Source organism: Pipistrellus hanaki (genome assembly GCF_964339955.1).
Source record: "Pipistrellus hanaki genome assembly, chromosome: 3".
Classification (NCBI taxonomy): domain Eukaryota; kingdom Metazoa; phylum Chordata; class Mammalia; order Chiroptera; family Vespertilionidae; genus Pipistrellus; species Pipistrellus hanaki.
Window position 1 is genome coordinate 53,917,936 of NC_140505.1, and position 20,244 is coordinate 53,938,179.

The window sequence follows — 20,244 nt, forward strand, 5'->3', positions numbered from 1 at the left end:
AAGCTTGTAATTTCCCAGGAAAAGAAGCATTGAGCTTATTTCAAAATTCAAGAACATAGCATTTGAAAGAGCTGGCCCTAGTTAGTGTAGTATACCAAATATCAATAGCTACATTTTGCCTGTTTTACAGTGTCATTATTTTTGTAAAACTGCCCATAAAATTACTAATCCAAAAATTTCAGCTTCATGATGAATTTTAATGATGAAATTCTAAAACATGATGGTGCTTCAGATTACTAACAGCTGGCTCTTTCGCCTATGACCTAATGTCTGCCCACTGGCTAGGCACTGGGAGGGTTTCACCCCACTATCAGTCATGTCGTAAGGCATCTGGTCTTCAGGAGTATAAAGGGATTTGGGTCTTCATTTTATGCTTCTTCAACTATGGTGTACAAAGGTAGGCAGATGGTCTTTCATAGCAAAATGGCCAGATATCAATATCATGTTTTCTGTTATTTTATTTGATGTCATATAATGAAAATAATAGAAACTGTTAAAGATGAATGTTTTCATGCTTTAATATATGACCAGATCAGAATTGTGTTGCTTTTTGACAGACTTCCAAATCAGATAACAGAGAACATATAAACTTCCAAATTAGTATGGAGTTAGATTGTGTTTCCAAGCATGAAAATGACATTTCTAGTCTGCTGACATTTTTGGCTTTATTAGATAAATATAGCTCCACAGCAATGCGTTGTTGGGTGTAAATGGCATGTCCTGAGTAGCTCCTCAGAGGTGATGCTATATTTGGTTCTGCATTGAGACACCAAGCCCTAGCATCCCTAGTGCAAAGGTTTGTTATTAGCTACATTTTTTGCTCAGTTTGTGCAAAATAAGAAACCACTGCATTTACAAATATAGTTTTATCAAGAAAAAAATATCTTCAAGAACATTACTTCTGCCCAGCCAGTGTTGGTCAGTGGTTGAGTATAAGCCCATGAAGCAGGAGGTCACAGTTCAATTCCTCAATTCCTCATCAGGGTACATGCTTGGGTTGGGAGTATACAGGAGGCAGCCAATCAATGATTGTCTCTCATCATTGATGTCTCTCTTTCTCTCTTCCTCTCTCTTCCTCTCTCTCTCTTCCTCTCTCTCTCTCTCTCTCTCTCTCTCTCTCTCTCTCTCTCTCTCTCTCTCTCTCTCTTTTAATATATTTTATTGATTTTTACACAGAGAGGAATTGAGAGGGATAGAGAGTTAGAAACGTCGGTGAGAGAGATACATCGACCAGCTGCCTCTTGCACACCCCCCACTGGGGATGTGCCCGCAACCAAGGTACGTGCCCTTGACCGAAATCAAACCCGGGACCTTTCAGTCCGCAAGCCGATGCTCTATCCACTGAGCCAAACCGGTTTCGGCTCTCTTTCTTTCTCTCTTTCTTTCTCTCCCTCCCTTCCTTTCTGTGAAATCAATAAAAATATATTTAAAAAGAAAAACAGTTGTAAAGAATTTTACTTCTTAGCTTCTTTTGGAAAATCTTGTCTTTTCAGAATATATTTTCAGACCTTCTCCCTTTGCCAGGGGTCATTTCTTACATCCACCATTTCTGATTTGGAACAGTAAATAATATTGCATGTCCTAGGTGCATCTTGGCAATAACTATTCAGTCCTTTACCACTGTCCGCTTTCTCCCAGGAAACCAATTATTCATGAGAAGTAAGAGTTCACAGATTTTGTCTCTGACAAAAGATCCCACAAAAATATCCTAATATCCTATTTCTCATGGATTATCTAGTAAGTATCAAAGCATTGTTTTCATCATCCAAGATGGCTCCCTTCATGAAATTTCTTCCTTCTCCCTACCTTTTATCCTGAAGTACTTAAGCATCACTGAATCCCCTCTTCTCCACTTAGGAAATCAAATTTTAGGCAAGTCTTTATGTTAATAATATTGGTTATTTACTATTGTTATGGTAGTTTTTATTTCAGTGTTTCCCAAACTTCTCTCATGATGAGAATCACCTGGTGGAGTTGTTAAAATACAGATTCTTGAATCCCAACTAAGAAGTGCTAAACTAGAATTTTTGGGAACATATAGGTAAAATTGTATACTTAACTAGTGCTCTAAGCTTAGATAATAAACTAAGGACTTTGTATGTGATATAACACAATGAAAGTCATCATATTATTTCAGCTTTGCAACTGAAAGAACTAAGGCTTAAAGAATTGAAATGTTAATAGGTTCAATTATTACATCTTAGGAAGAGTATTTCCTAAATGGACCTCAGTCCTTTGACTCTTCATTAAGCCATTCTAGTGGCTTAAGATCACTTGCTCTAATCTTATATCCTTTGGGAGAAAAAAAACAAGCACAGAATAAACATATAAACACCTGTGTAATTTGTTAACAAAAGGATTGTATAAATTTCTCAGTTAATAAAATAATTTTTACCAATATACATTTACTCAGAAGGAAGAGAAGTATTGAAACATATCTACTTATATTTGAGAATATTCTAAATGACAGTCATAACCTCTAATACAAAGCAGCCCATAGAAATTAAAAATGCTAATTTTAGAAGACATATCAGAATTCATGGTAAGTTGTTTTTATTCAGTGCATTTGCTAGAGCTGGAGCTGAGTGTTTTTCAAGAGAATATGTATGCTTTTAATGTTCCCATATACTACAAAGATCTCAGACTTCTTTGGCCAGTTTTTAGAGACATTTGGAATCACCACTTGCTTTGCAAAAAATCTTGACTTTTCCAAGGATTACCCTCCCCTGGACTTGAATGTCATCAGGGATGCTTACCTATGTAATACAGATGTGCCTCACATCTGCCTACTCAAATATCTTACCTAAAGGTCCTTAATAATTTAAGGATTCTCACTTTTATGTAAGAGAACAGTTGTTTCCACTTTCTTTTTTATGTCACCCTGAGTAGTCTTGCTGCTATTACTGGATACCACCGACTGGATGGCTTATAAACAACAGAAAATTATTTCTCACAGTTCTGGAGGCTGGAAGTTCAAGATCAGAGTGCCAGGATGGTTGGGTTTTGCTGAGGTCCTCTTCCAAGTTGCAGACTGCCAACTTCTCATTGTGTTCTCCCCCTCCCCCCATGCCAGAGAGCAGAGAGAGGAAGCACACTCTCTTGTGATTCTTAAAAGGACACTAATCTCATTTGGAAGGGCTCCATCCTCATGACCTTATCTAATGTTAATTACTTCTCAAGGACCCCACCTCCTAACATCTCACTAGGGAATGGGTTTCAGCATATGAATTTGTGAAGGACACACTCACTCAATAATACCTAAAAGGTGAGAAAAGCAGAATTTCATACAAAATTTCAGGTCCCTGGCTGTGGCTGTACAATCCCTCTCTCTTAACAAAATTGTCCTTGTGTTTGTGCTCCATTGTCCAACCACTGCACTACTTACCTCAACTCAGTTGAAAATCAACTGCAGAAAAAAACAATCATGCAGGGTGTTTTGGATTTACTTAATAAACATAACAAAAGTACAATAAAATTTTTGCATTAAAAATAAGTGTTATGATAAAAATAAATATTATATGCATGGAATATTAAAGCAGAGAGAATAGAGTAGCTAATTCGCTCATTTAAAAGAGTTTGAAAAACCATCAAGAATACATTTGGAGCCCTAACCAGTTTGGCTTGGATAGAACATCAGCCTGTGGACTGAAAGTTCCCAGGTTTGATTCTGGGTCAAGGGCATGTACCTTGGTTTCAGGCACATCCCCAGTAGGGGGTGTGCAAGAGGCAGCTGATTGATGTTTCTCTCATCGATGTTTCTAGCTCTCTATTCCTCTCCCTTCCTCTCTGTAAAAAAAAAAAATCAATAAAATATATTTTTTAAAAAAGAATACCTTTGGACTGAGTCTAGAAGGATACATTTTTCAATTGGGTAGATTGAGAAGGACTTTTCAGAAAGAGGTAGTAATGTGAGCAAGGAGCATGGACAAGAAAAAATATGGAATATGAGTAGACCTTGTGCAGAGGGCCACAAGTTCAGCAAAGATTATAGTAGTATAAGACAAGAGATGCAGTGAGGAGCAGGGTGTAGAGGGATATGTCTTTCAATAAGAAATTTTACCTTTATCCTGAACTAGCACAACCTCAGACACAGCCCTTTACAATAAAGGACTGCTTTTCACAGGATGTATAAGTGAGTGTCACCTTTAGATATATAACCAAATTATATTAATTAATGAAAAGTCATTAGCTTTGTGTTTCACAAAGTTTTCCCAGAAGAACAGATGAAGCATTGCAGGGATTTAAGGCTGAAGCTAGAAGCATGTCAATTAGAAGACTATTAAGAGTCTCCATGAGAGATGATGAGGAACTATGGGCAGAGAATCCAAATTGCTTTAAATTCTTTGTTAAAAGAATTACACACACACACACACACACACACACACACACACACCAACTCACCACAGGGATCCCTAGGAGACTGCATCACTGATGGAGGAAACACAAGATTCCAAGAGGTAAAGTGTTCACTGTCAAAAAACACACAGTAGAAACCCATAGTTGGCCCATGATACATAGCATAACTGTACAGCAACATCCAGAACTTGCAGTTTTCAGAAATACTGATAATTAGTGTGGCTCAAATCCCACCTTCCAGATACTAATTCTGTTTATTCCTACCATTCCATAACAACAAGGACTTCCACTTCCAGCTCGCTGCTGTGCCCACCTCTACCTTGCTATTACCTGAAGAGGCTACTGGCCACACAAACATAGATAATGTGATCTAGAAACCAAGGAACACCATTTGGAGACAATCCAAATTAGTGTCACTCTCTGCCTCTTTATAATAATGTCATACCACCCAGTGTGACCTTTTAAGTGGAAAAAATATTTTTTTAAATGTTATTTTATTGATTTCAGAGACGGGAGAGGAAGAGAGAGATAGAAACATCAATAATGAGAGAGTACCATTCATTGGCTGCCTCCTGCCTGCCCCCTTCTGGGGATCGAGCCCACAACCCAAGCATGTGCTCTTGTGACCAGAATTGAACCCAGGCCTCTTTGGTCCTCAAGTCAATGCTCTATCCAATGAGCCAAATTGGCTAGGGCTGGAAGAGTACTTTTTAAGGCCATTTAAAAATACAGAGCTCTTTGGTCCTATAGTATATCTACATCTACACCTTCCATTCAACAATTCCATCATCCACCTTCCACTGACTCTGCCAGCCCATAACAGAAAGCCATGAACTGTGGCTAGAAATCAAAGTGATTTCCCTAGACCCACTATCAACTTCCTGCAGCTCTTTCTGACTCACTTGGTCATTAATCCAACAAGATTTAAACTTTGGGTCAACTCTAATTTCAATTTCTTCCTCTGGCTTCTCCAATAGCTGTTCATAAATTTTGTCTCTGCTCATATCTTTGGGTCCTGGCTTTCTAATCTCCTGCCTCACCACCCTCCTTATGACCTTGAGAGGGAGAAACATTCAACACACAAAAAATCAAAGAAAGCCTAGCCCACTCCTGGTCTGTTCTGGAAATCAAGAACAAGAAAATCAAACAATTTGAGGTAAATATACTAACTTAACAAACTAGAATTTTTGTTTGTTCTTTAAGGAAAAGAGAAGAGTGAAATATTATTCTTGACTACAGGGATCAGACTTTATGCAGCTTGATGGCATTGATCTGGAAAACTAGAGAATATTAAAAGAGACAGCTAAGGAGAAAAGAGCCAAAGCTTTTCAGCCAGAGAATGGCTTCATCTATTGTAGTTCTGTGATGTGCAGGAAGATTTGGGAAATGACATGAGAAAAACAGAAAACCTAGACTACAGTAATGGGGAAATGTGCTATAGTTTGGGGACCACAGTTATAGTTCTGAGTGACAGTGAATCTCAGAATAAAATTTAAAAATGTTGCTGTTTAGAATAAAAATAATAAACTATGTTGCAGATTTCTGCCAGGTCATGAACATTATTGTTAAAACTATATTAAATCTATTTTTTAAGGATCCTTGAAAAAAAATGGAGTGTGAGATTTGGCATCAGTGCTTGACTAAATGTCAGAGATTTAATCTGAAAATAGGGTAATTGCTGAAATTGGCTGAAAAACATCCTGCTTCATGGGATTATATTTGGATAAAGAAAACCTGAGGTAAAAAATAGACTAAACCTCAAGTATGGTAAATAGAGAGGATAATAGAAGACCTGGGTGCGAGAGGCCCCCCTGCCAAAGAAGATGGAACAAATGATTATGCCAGAAAAAATATTTTGAGAACTGTGACACAGAAGAATGTATAGCATAGTCACTGTAAGCCTGTGATTTCATATGACCTATGAGTCTAGGCACCTTGAGTTGAATGTAAATATAAACATGCCCAATATAAAATGTTGGTACAGATATAAAAATGATTGAGTTGAGGAGAGAATGACTGGCAGGTTACTATTACAGTAAGTCATTGACCTGTATATCATGTCCAATGGCATTTGTTCTACGATCTCTCCTTAGGTTCATCTCAGCAAGGTGATAATATCAACATGGGAAGCCGCCCTTTATGAAGCACTTTTTGGCTTTCCGTCTGCATTACCTCATTACTTCCTGGCAATAAATTTATTGCCAGGAAGTAATAAGATTCCCTACTTAACAATGAGGAAAGCAAGGCACAGAGAGGTAAAGCTAGATATAGAGCAAAGAATAAAACAGGAATTATTTCAAAGCCGATGCTGCTAAGACTTCCACTATAGTGCCTACCTTGTATTGCTTTCTGCTCTCTTGTGAGATTGATAACAATAGTGAGAATGGCAAGAATGGGTCAGAAGGATAAGAAAGTGTTTCAATCAGATGATATTTAACTCATGTAAGAGAGAGCCCAAAACCCTGTGTTGCTTGTTTGTTTGTTTGTAAGTATGTATGTTTGAAGACAAATTTCTTTTTCTCTCATGTGAAAGAAATAGTTACGTAGCCTGTGGCTGGAGCTCTACTATCCATCTCTCTACTATATAGGTCACCTCTCTACTATCTTGCTGCTTCACTATCTTTAATAATGTTGCCTCGTGTTTCCAAATGGCTGCCTGAGCTCCAGCCAAGGAGCACCTTGGAAAGGACAAAACAGAAAGGAATGTGACAAATGACATGCATGTTGTCTTTAAAGTAACTCTCTAGAAGTGGCTGCATAGAACTTCCACTTACATCTCATTTGTCAAAACTAAGACCAAGTAACACACCTGGCTATTAGTAAATCCTAGAACAGGTAGTATTTTATTTTGCACAGTCATATAACCAATTAAAAATTGAATTTTGTTACCAAAATAATAGAAGAGATCAGATTTGGGGAAGCAAGATATGATTGGACCAATGACCAGACATAGAAGTAAAGTAAGAGGAAGAGCCAAAGTGGCCTTGAGTGTTCCGCTTCCTACTGATTAGAGGAAGAGTATTTAATGCCTTGAGTAGAGATAGGGTAGAAAATGAGGAGAAATAGACTGGGGAAAGAGCATGCAAGGAAAAAGGTGAATATGACATTAGAAGTATCATATGGCCAAAACCGGTTTGGCTCAGTGGATAGAGCGTCGGTCTGCGGACTGAAAGGTCCCGGATTCAATTCCGGTCAAGGGCATGTACCTTGGGTTGCAGGCACATCCCCAGTAGGAGGTGTGCAGGAGGCAGCTGATCGGTGTTTCTCTCTCATCGATGTTTCTAACTCTCTATCCCTCTCTCTTCCTCTCTGTAAAAAAAAATCAATAAAATATATTTTAAAAAAAGAAGTGTCATATGGTTGAATTATTAATGAAAAGTAAATCATTATAATGATGGCTTTTTATCATGAAAACTGAGGAAATATGTGTAGAAGTACATATCATATACATATGACACATGTAACTTCAGAAATATGATAGTAATTGTAAATCCCTCTAAAATGTGTAAATATTAAGCATTCAAATAATTTAGAGTTTTTTTTTCCATTGGAACACATTAAAAAATGTAAGTTTCCATGAAATTCCAATCATTATTCTTCAGGCTTAATGATTACTGCATTTAAAATGAACTAACTAATTACTAAAATTGAGTAATGGGGATGTAAAGTGTAGTAGAGGAAATATAGTCAATAATATTGTAATAACTATGTATGGTGTCAAATGGGTACTAGATTTACTGGGTTTGGCATTTTGTAAGATATGTATTTCTGAAACTAAACAATAAAAAATTAGTTTAAAAAAACAAGTAATACAACATTCTAGTCCTTTAATAGATATTAGGAAGATTAGGTTTTAAAAAGAAGAAAAATGGGCATTCTTGAATCTAAGGCATCAAGCCCAGAGTCACTGAAGACAAATCTGACTGCCATTTGCCAAAGTTCAGGAAGATCTTTCAAGGAGATGAAAGGGGTAACATGAGCATGGATGGTTAACTAGCTTTAATCATTGGTTAGCTGCTATTCCATGTACTTTGCTCCAGTATCATCTGGATGGAGAAAACAACCTGCTAGAGATTGACTTTTGACCAAATGTACAATATATTGTTATCATTCAATAGATGCAGGGAATATAAAGATGCTCAGTTAGATCTTTCTCCCCTTTAGTTGAGAAGTTTTTCCAGGGTGTGAATCCTATCTTTCCATCTCAGTTTCCCCTCTGCTTGGCTCAGTAGTGTCACATACAGTTTCTCAGTATGCAGGGTGGGGGGAAAAGCAGGTTTACAGTTGTTCTATAGAAAGTAATACAATAGTCTACAGCCATACCACCCTGAACGCGCCCGATCTCGTCTGATCTCGGAAGCTAAGCAGGGTCAGGCCTGGTTAGTACTTGGATGGGAGAAAGTAATACAATAAATAATAATACAAGAAAAAACTGTTTTGCATACTGTAAACCTACTTTTGCCCCACCCCATATGTTTTGTTGAGAAATATCATGAAAGTGTTTTGCTCCAATCAAAATTTTGCTTTTTTTAAAAAACCTGGGTGGCATCATATCAGCATTTGTATTCCCAGACCTGGAAGAGAGTGTAAAGTTTTTCAGATCCTACCAATTCAGACACATCCATCCTTCAATGTCATCTCCACTTTGAAGGCTTCTCAGGCTATATCAATGTTTCCATTCTTCTGAGTGCTTTAAGGTTAATGCAACTTCTGCGCATGCAAGGTGTTATCTCATTCAGAGGTTCCAACTCAGCATCAGTGACACACTGGCTGAGCAATCCATTGTGAGAAGATGGGGGTTTTCAGGGAACCTAACAAATATAAACTGAAGATTGTCATCTCTTATGTAGTCTTATCTTTAGTGCTGTGGAAAAAAATACGGACAATTCCATATTGCATTAACAATTCTTCATTTGTTAGTCTTGCCTCATTGTCTACTATAAGCTCCTTGAGGGCCCAGACTGTCTCAAGTTTCTTGACTTCTGTCACATGGCACCTAGCTCAGGGCACACAAGAAAGACTCTTGATAAACCCAATAACTGTGAGAACTACACCATGGTGGTTTATTAACTGGCTAAGGATCTGGTGATAACCAGAGAAGAAAATGACCCAACACACAAGCTATGTTTAATTTATCTTCCCATTTACATTCACTTTCAAATATAAACATACTGGCCAGATTTCTTAGTAACAAAGTCGACAAAATACCACATAAAATTTAGGGGAAGAAAAATCTATTTATAGTAATAAAAGGGTAATATGCTAATTAGACTGGACATCATTCCGGATGTCCTTCTGGGTGAAGCCAGTGCTGGAGGGAAGCCAGAGCAAAGCCCAGGTCCCAGGCACCAGCCGCTGCTGAAGAGAAGCCTATGCCAGCTCGGGGAAGGAAGGCCTATTCTTGCACAAATTTCATGCAATCAGGCCTCTATAATTCCTAGAGCAGCTGCCTGGAAAGATCTGGTCAGACTCCTACCTCTCTGTGCCCCTGTTTGCATGCTTGTTTCCTTTATTTAAAATGGAAAGAGCTATACTGATTAAATGTCTGAGTAGAGCAGCAATGAATATCTTTTCAAGCTCATTTAAATCTGCCCTAAACCATTAAGTAAATTGTCTCATACGATATAATTACAGTGAACTAAAGTCAAATTTATACTCTACACTAAGGCATTTAGCTTTCACTGACTAAACAATGATCTGGATGCTTTAGGAGGGCATCTCACTAATTAATTAATGTTATATGTAAAACTTTTCTTTTTAATGTAACCTTACTTGTTTTATTTTTCTTCATGGCTTTTGAATCTTTTCTTATTCTTTAAGACTTTTCCAACTGTAAAATGGTTTCTAATGGTTTTCCGGATCTTCTTCCAATACTTATTTTTTTAATCTTGATGTTTAAAACATTAGACTATTTGAAATTTATACTTATACTGTGCAGTGGTGATATCATTCAAATGTTTTTCCAAAACTATCAATAATTGTCTCCCCAAATGATGGAAATACCTATTTTTACCCATTTATTTGAATTGCCACCTTTATCCTATACTGTATTGTCACATATCTGCTCTTAGATTTGCCCTGCCCAATAGTAGTCTCTGTGATGATGGGAATGTTCTATATCTGTGCTGTCTAATGTAGTTGTCCCATGTAGTTAGTGAGTATTTAAAATGTATTATGACTAAATTTATCATCTTATTTCATTTTTTAAATTTTTTATTAAATCTGTTGGGGTGACATTGGTTAATAAAATTATATCGGTTTAAAATATACAATTTCATAATTCATTATCTGTATATTTCATTATGTGTTCACCACCAAAAGCCAAGTCTCCTTCCATCACCATATATTTGATCCCCTTTACCTTCTTCATTATCATCCCACACCCCCTTTCTCTCTGGTAATCATCGAACTTTGTCTGTGTCTGAATTTTTGTTTGTCCTGTTTGCTTGTTTGTTGCTTTCAGTTTTATATCTGACATATGAATGAAATCATATGATTATTTGTAAAGGTATATGCACTTTATGTGCATTGCAGCAATATTCAGGGTGGCCAAGACATGGAAACAAAAGAAATGTCCTTCTTGTGCAAAAGCTTTTTATTTTGATGTAGTCCCATTTGTTTATTTTCTCCTAGTTTCCATTGCCCTAGGAGCAGTATCAGTGAAGAAATTGCTTCAGCATATCTCTGAGATTTTTCTGCCTTTGGATTCCTCTAGTATTTTTATGGTTTCCTGTCTTATGTTGAAGTCCTTTATCCATTTGGATTTATTTTTGTGTAAGATGTAAGTTGGTGGTCTAGTTTCATATTTTTTGCATGTATCTGTCCAGTTTTCCAAACACCATTTATTGAAGATACTGTCTTGATTCCATTGTATGTTCTTGTCTCCTTTGTCAAATATTAATTGAGCATAGTGGTTTGGGTTGATTTCTGGGTTCTCTATTATATTCCATTGATCTATATGTCTGTTCTTGTGCCAGTACCAGGCTGTTTTGAGAACAGTAGCTTTGTAATACAGTTTGATATCTGAAATTGAGATACGTCCTACTTTGTTCTTCTTTCTCAGGATTGCTGCACCTATTCCAGGTCTTTTTTTATTCCAGAAGAAGTTTTGGAGAGCTTGTTCTAGGTCTATGAAATACACCATTGGTATTTTATTGGGGAGTGCACTGAATCTATAAGTTACTTAGGGTAGTATGGACATTTTCATGATGTTGATTCTACCAATCCATGAAAACGGTATGTCCTTCCATCTGTTTATGTCTTGCTCTATCTCTTTTTTCAGGGTCCTATAGTTTTCCTAGGTCTTTTACCTCCTTAGTTAAGTTTATTCCTATGTGTCATAATTTTTTTGGTGCAATGGTAAATGGGATTTCTTTTTTAGTCTCTCTTTCTGAAAGTTCACTATTGTCATAGAATTTATTGGTGTTAATGCCATAGATTTACTGGTGTTAATTTTGTATCCTGCTACATTGCCAAGAACATATTTGCCAATGTTATCTCTGATAAGGGTTTAATCTCCAACATTTACAAGGAACTCATACAACTTAACAAAAGGAAGACAAACAATCCAATAAAAAAAAAATGGCAATGGATCTAAATCTATACTTTTCAAAAAAAGACATAAGGAAGGCCAAGAAACATATGAAAATATGCTCAAAGTCACTAATAATCTGAGAAATGCAAATCAAAACAACAATGCAGTACCATCTCACACCTGTCAGAATGGCTATCATCAACAAATTAGCAAAGGACAAGTGCTGGCTAGAATGTGGGGGGGAAAAGGAACCCTCATGCACTGCTGGTAGGAATGCAGACTGGTACAGCCACTGTGGAGAACAGTATGGAGTTTCTTCAAAATTCTAAAAATGGAACTCCCATTTGACCCAGTGATCCCACTTCTAGGAATATATCCCAAGAAACTGAAACACCAATCAGAAAGGATATATATATACCCCTATGTTCATAGCAGCACAATTTACCATAGCTAAGATTTGAAAACAGTCTCAGTGTCCATCAGCAGATGAGTGGATTAGAAAACTGTGGTACATCTACACAATGGAATACTACACTGCTATAAAAAAAAGAAGAAGAAGAAATTCTTACCATTTGCAACAACATGGGCGGAACTGGAGAGCATTATGCTAAGCAAAATAAGCCAATCATAGAAAGATAAATATCACATGATCTCACTCATTTATGGAAAATAATGAACAATATAAACTGATAAATAAAAATAGATCCAGAGACAGAGAAGCATCTATCAGACCATCAAACCTCAGAGGGAAGATGGGGGTAAGAGGGAGAGATCAACCAGACTTGTATGCATGCATATAAGCCTAACCAATGGACACAGACAACAGGGGGTGAGGGCATGAGTGGGGAGGTTAAGGACATATATGTAATACCTTAATCAATAAAGAAAGAAAAAAGCCAGGATAGAGGTTACAATCAGGATAGGGGTACACAGAGGCTACAGTTGTCGCAATGTTCTATTTCTCTATCTGGATGGTACAATAAAAGCTAAGTGTATGTGTTTTTTGTTTTTAAAAAAAAAAAAAAAAGAAAGAAAGAAATTTCCTTCGATAGATGATCAGATAAAGAAGATATAGTACATATAGTATATACAATGTAATACTACTCAACCATAAAAAAGATGAAATACTACCATTTGCAGCAGCATAGAAGGATCTTGAGGATACCATGCTAAGTGAAATGTTAACTTATTTAGTTTTAATTAATTTAAATGTAAATAGCCTCATTTGGCTAGTGGCTACCATATTGAATATAGATTATCTAGTTCTCTACTAGCACTAAACTGCTTTATTGTTTGATTTGATTTATAGTAAAGCAAAAACCATCATTATACTTTATTATTTTAAAAAATTTGAGGCTTTTCAGTCTCCCAGTCAACATTTAAAATAGGCTTACTAAGTTAGCAAAAAGAGAGGCCACAGCAAGAGGCCACTCTGGGTTAGAAGTAAAGGGGGCAGCTAACTTAACAAATTGAAAGTCTCCTGAGTTTTATTGTTTACTATCATTTATTTATTATTTCCAAACGTTTTCTATTATGAGCTAGATTTTTTAAATATATTTTCTACTTGTGTATTTCTTATATAAGCAATGCTGTTGGTTTTTATATATTAACTAGAGGCCCAGTACACAGGATTCGTGCACTGGTGGGGGGGTGTGGCCTGTGGGGATCTGCCCACTGCAGAAGCACTGCTCATCCTGGTCAGCTGAGCTGCTGTGGGCCTGTCCTCTGAGGGGCTTATCCCGGTCAGCCAAGTGGTGCTGGGGAGTGCACTGACCAACAGGGGGCAGCTCCTGCATTGAACATCTGTCCCCTGCTGGTCAATGCTCATCATAATGACTGGTTGTTCCACTGTTTGGTTGATTTGCATATCAAAAGAAGAAATTCTTACCATTTGCAACAACATGGGTGGAACTGGAGAGCATTATGCTAAGCAAAATAAGCCAGTCATAGAAAGGTAAATATCACATGATCTCACTCATTTATGGAAAATAATGAACTTTTATTATAGAGGACCAGAGGCCCACTGTGCAAAATCACAAGGCCCCACTCACTATGCACACAGCCCTGCCCACCCACATGTCGCCTCAGGACCCTAGACCCTTCACAGACCCCACCACACTGCGGGACCCCAGGCCACGCCATGCCTCCTGGTGACTGGTTGATTGGTTGTTGTGATGTTAGGGCCACTGGGTTTTTATAATATAGATCTAAATTATTTTGTTTCTAATGTTTTACCTGTCATCTGTAATACAAGTTATTTTATTAACTCATTAAAAAGGGTTCATTTTATGTCATATGCAATAAATAAACCTGCTTCTTCCTTTCTTCCTTGCTTATTGTTTTTCCTCCCTTTTCACATTGACTAGAAGTGCCAGAAATTTACTGAATACTAATCATTCTATGTACAGAGTGGAAGAAAGGATTATTTTAAATTATTCATATAAATATTGTGTTCCTGAAGCCTATTTGCTTTGTGAATGTACATATAGTTTTCTTCCAAGAGCCCTAAAGGAAACACTTGGCAGGCCTGGGTGTATCAGCACCATCAGTATGCAAAGCTCCACAAATATGGGTTTTCAATCCAAATCCCATTACTTTTTTGACAAGAGACGATGATGGAACTTTTCTGCAAGGACAGTGCATCAAATAAAAGAGCCCCAGCCCAGGACTCTTAGTCTAGGATGTGAAATCAGAAAACAGCATTTTCACCTCTTCTATGGGATTTCCCTCTGGACATCAATTGCATCATTGAAATTGCATGCTTTCCACTGGATGCAACAAACACATACTGAGTACTAATACATGCCTAGCCTTTTATGTTAGTTGGGCTAATGGAAAACATGGAGTTGAGTAAGACATGTTCTTGTCTTTAAGTTGCTTACCATCTACTGATAATAACCAATATAATTCTGGGAATACTAACATTTCACATATTTTTCTCACTTGATTCTCAAAATATTACTTTATTTCCATTTTGTAATACAGAACCTAAGTCTAGCTTTCTTGTCTTCTACACAATGATAATATTATTCAGAAATCCAATGACTTTCAATTATAACCTTTGAATACATCATCTTTTCAAATTTTGTTTCAATTTTTGAAAACTCTCATCTGCAAACTTGACCCCTTCTACTGACCCTCTAATCTCCTCTTTCATCTCATTTTCTACCACTATGATCTCTTCTTATTATACTTTTTGGGAAATTTTATCAACTTTATTCTCCAAATTTTAATTGCTACGCTATTTTTTCATTTCCTACAGCCCTTTTTCTAGCTATCCCTTTTTTATTGTATCCAGTTCTTATTCCATGGAGACAATATCCTATTTTCTCTGTCTGAACATATTAATAATATTTTTCTGGGGTTTTCTTTAGCTTTGTGCATGTGTCTTTTATCTCTGAACTCCTTAAGCTTGATTGTTTTGTCTTTATCTTTTGTGTTAGAAACTCTCACAAAGCCCTAAAAAAGTGTGTGCAGAGTCAAGGTTTGTCAATTGGCATCCTCCATTTCAGAATTACTTGATTGAACCATTTGAGGGGATACTTAATGCTTAGTGCCTATAAGTTTTTCTTCTTTAGTTGGTCAGTTTCTCCAGAAGAAAATACCAATGTCCGGCCTTCACTACATAAATTTGGCTGCCTGCTTTCTCAGAAGCAAGTGGAGTAAGTTGGATAAAGTTATTACCATTTAGTGTGCAAACTTGCTACTTATGTGGCTTCCCAAAGCCCAATGAACCTGGAGTACCCAGGCTCTGAGCTCCTCTGATGTAATTCCCCAGGCAGGGAATAAACTTCATCTTCTGCTTGGGCAAGGGAGAAGCAATGAACAAGCATCCAGAGTGGAATAGGGTTTTTAGGCTCTAAAGTGCTTCCTGTACAGACTTACAACCAATTTATATTGCAACCAATCTTCCCATATTCAGTCCCTCCATGGCCCTTGTGACTCCCACATTCAGTGGTGCCTGTGCCTCCCATTCCTGGGAACTTCCAGGGTCTTGCCGAATGAATTGATTTAAATCTCAGTTTCCCTCACTGGCAACTTGCTTTAGTTGCTGAATCCATACGTGTATATCCTCCGTATTCTAGTACTGCTTTTTTCTCTCTATTTTCTTTGTCTTTGTATATTATTATCTTTTTTACTCATTTCATGGCATTTTAGTTTAACTGGATCCTTCAAGGTTTATATTTCAAAGGACAGCCAGGACACACGTTTACCTCAGCTCCCTCTTGAACCCTCAGCACATACACAGAGGACAGAGGGCCTTTTTTTCTTTACCTTCTTATCTTCTATCTTGCATACAGTATAATAGTAAAATAATGGAATAAATATTTAATTGAATATGTGTTTTAATATTTTGTTTTGAAATAATTCCAAAATTACATAACATTGACAAGACTGTATATTGATGTAATGAACATTAAGTGCCTATATCTTTACAAATAACCATAGTAAAAAAGACTTATTGTTTACCTTTTATCCAGATTCACAACATTTTAATATTTGCCACATTTGATTTATCATTCTATAAAGGGGTGTCGAACTCAATCAGAGAAGGGGCCAAAATCTAAAATCCAGCCTAAATCGCGGGCCGAATGGTTTACTGAACAGTCATAAACTGACAATGTCATAAACTGACAGCGGAGTGCAGTGATGACAGCGCGGTGCGGGCTACATTGCAAGGCCTGGCCGGCCGGATTTGGCCCGCGGGCCTTGTGTTTGACACATGTGTTAATATGATAGATAGATAATAGATAGATAAAGGTATAAATAAAGATTTGTGTATAATTTTCTTTTCCTAAACCATGTGAAAGTGATCCATGCAAAGCGCCTCTTTTCACCCTTCATACTTAAATGATATTTCTTAAAAACAAATAAATTACCTTATATAATCAGAGTATAATTATCAAATTCGGGAAATTTAGCATTGGTAAAGAGTTTCATGTAATATATACATGCCTACTCCAGTTTTATCTACTGATCCAATCGTGTATTGATCCTTCCATACAGGAGCTAGTCCAGTACCACATATCAAATCAGTTTTCATGCCTCTTTATTCTTTTACAATCGAGAACATTTATTTAGCTTCTGTCTTTCATGACATGAATGTTTTTGAAGATTATAGGAATTTTATTTAAGGTTGATTAGTTAGGCTTTGTTTGCTATTTCCATCTAAGTAATTTAAGCATTGCTGGTTTGAATACTTTCTAGGTGTTGGTGTGTCATTCTCCAGGTACCATATCTGGAGGCACCAGTTGCCCATCAGTCATTACTTGGTGGTGTTAATTTTGTTTGGGGGGGGGGGGTTGCTCTATACTTTATTTTATTAATTAATATATATATTTATTGTTGATAGTACTACATGTTGTTCATTTTTATCATCAAGTCAATGTGTTGCTCAGTTTCATCCTAGTATAGGTGCAACAAGAGCAATAGGTGAGGAAATGATTGAAACAATGCAAATATCTTGCTCCTTCTCAAACTTTTCTCCTTAGCTCTGAAACCCATAGATAAGGTTTGTTTAAATCAATCTTTTTATATACTGCTGTCAAAATAACGATTTTTTTCAATTTCACTACTTTCTCCACATTATTATTTTATTCTTGTATATAGTATGAAACAAATCTAAACTTGTACTTTTTTAAATGGTTAGTCATTTGTCTTAACACCATCTATTTTTAAAACTAATCTTTGCACCAGTGACTTGATACAATACCTTTGCAGGCAGTTAATTTTCACATGAAGTTGGTTCTATTTCTGGAGTTTGCATTCCAATGGTGTATTTATGTAACAGCACCACATACATTTAATTACATATCTTGATTTTTCATATCTTGATTTTCAATGTCTTCCTAGCTATTCTTACAGATTATTTTTCAAATGAATTTTAGTATCAATATGTCTAGTTCCACAAATAATCATATTGGAATTGCATGAAATTTATGTTATCTTAAAGAGAACTAACATCTTAAGGACATAGAGACACCTTTATTCTCTAGGATTTTTTCAAGTGTACTATTATGTCATCTGTAAATAGAGGCTATAAAAGATTCATCTGGCCATCAATATATTCCAAACCCATAAGACACAAACATGTATGATTTGGAAAATTTACAAGAAGCAACAGAGCAGTAATTTGGAATGTTATTGGAAACTCACACACATACACACACACACACACACACACACACACACACACACTTATTTCCTTGAGAAAAAGTCATTCTGAAAAGAAAAAGAATAGTATTACTAATAGAATTTTAAGGTTAAGAAAATGATAACTTATAACCTCAATATAGCTCAAAATAGAATTCTGTGTTAGATTAGAGAAGGTCCAGCTCAGTAGAGATCATAGCTATAAGGTGAATAAATCCATAATTTATATTATAGAGAAATGAGCAGAAAGACATTCATGTCAATGTTTTGGTTAGTGTTCCAACCAGTGGCAAAATTACCAACAGGTAAAAGATAAAACTATAGATTGTTGAGTGGCTTAATCAATGATTTCGCCACCAAGTCCTTCACAGAAATGTTGACGGTGTTCTTGCTTCCCTCCCCCACACTACATATCTATCAAACTGCTCATCCTCATATCATCAGTTAACCAACTTTCCATTCTCACAGAGTTTGGTATCAGTTTATAATGCAAGGTCTCCAAAAGAAGTACACACTGACAGTTCAGTATCTTTGCTTGCATAATCTCTGAGAATCTTTATACTTCATTGATATTTATAATTTGAGAGACTCTTAGAAAAAAATATCAGGATAGATCCCTTAAATGTCAACTAAATGAGATTTTTTTTTCTTCATTTTATATCTGCCATTGCTTAGCTTCACAGAAAAACCTTATTCTTGGAAATATAGAACTTGGGGGTGACCTACTCTATCCTACCCACTTCATATATCATGAGCCTTGGTTACAATTTCTTTAAGCTTTTGTTTTGCCAAACTGGAAATTTTTTTTCTTCATGGATCTTTCTCAGACAAGAATAAGATGAAATTAGGAGGAGCCAGAGCTAAGGTACTTAAAAAACTAAAGGATTATCTGTCAGAGAGAAAAATATAAAGAAAGAAATAAGGAAAAATGAGGGAGAGAATTGAAGTGAAAGGATTAGAAAAAAATATTTAAAATGGATAGAGGTTTCCCTATTAGTTTCTTAGTAGTATGAATTATTTCCCTTTTTTGTCTCATTTCTAGAGAAAATAGTGCTGTTCTCATGTGTGTACTTCACTAATTACCTTCCTAAGGCCTTAACTGAGACACAGAGCAATTACTCATATATTGCTGAAGAAAACGCTAGAGGCTTAACCTCTGGTGAGAAGGTTCCTTTCCAACATGTCTTTTGCCAACTGTTCTGCATGTGGTCGCATTATTAACATCCCTAACCAGCATACACAAGTCATTTTTTTTGCTATTTGACTGATGTATATGTTGCATTCTTATCTATCCTACCAGAAGTGCATTTGCTAGTGTAACCCTCTCAGTTCATTACAACCTGTCACTGAAAATGGATTGCCTCATTGCTCCAAAACTCGTGTTCACCGCATTAGCATAAGGGTAACAGCAACCACTGATATGAAACATCTAAGAAAGTGAGAGACATGAAAGTGGGCAGGATGGATGGAGAATCATTTAGAATAAGCTGGGCAGGTTCTTACCTAAGTAAGATCTTGCTAGAAAATTTGATGAGTAGCTGATGATGGTTTCAGACCTTTCTAGTATAAAAATTATGTACTGTTTTGGTTAGGCACTCACTCTATAGCCAATCTGTACATTTTCATCACCCATTCTGATCCATTCTGAAACCCAAAGAGCAAATGGCCTGTCTTACAGTTATGTACCATAACTTAACACCTTTCTACTTCCTCATTTCTCACTACCACAGCAAGTCCTTAATGCCACCAAGTGCTCTAGTTCTTAAAATGTCTCCTCTCCCACGCTATTATCTTTCTGGCATTTAACTTGCTTGTAACAATATCTAGCTAAAATGTAATAAAATTGTTTTGTGTTATTGAATTTATTTTATAATTATCTTTGTGTATGACACTGAGACACTGGGTTTATTTGTAGAATGATAATATACGGTTTCTAAACAACTTCATGTAAGCAGAAACGAGTAAAAACAAAGCAAAATGTTAAGCAAATAATGGATACGGAAAAAAAAATTGTGAAGACTGTACTCAATAATAGAAATTTTAGGAATACCTTCTATTAGAAAATAAAATACAGATGTTAGAAAACCTGATTTCTAGTTAAGGCTCTATCATGTACTACTTGGAAGATATCAGAAAAGTCATGTACCTATTTGCCAATGTTACATCTGATATGGGCTTAATCTCCAAAATTTATATGGAAC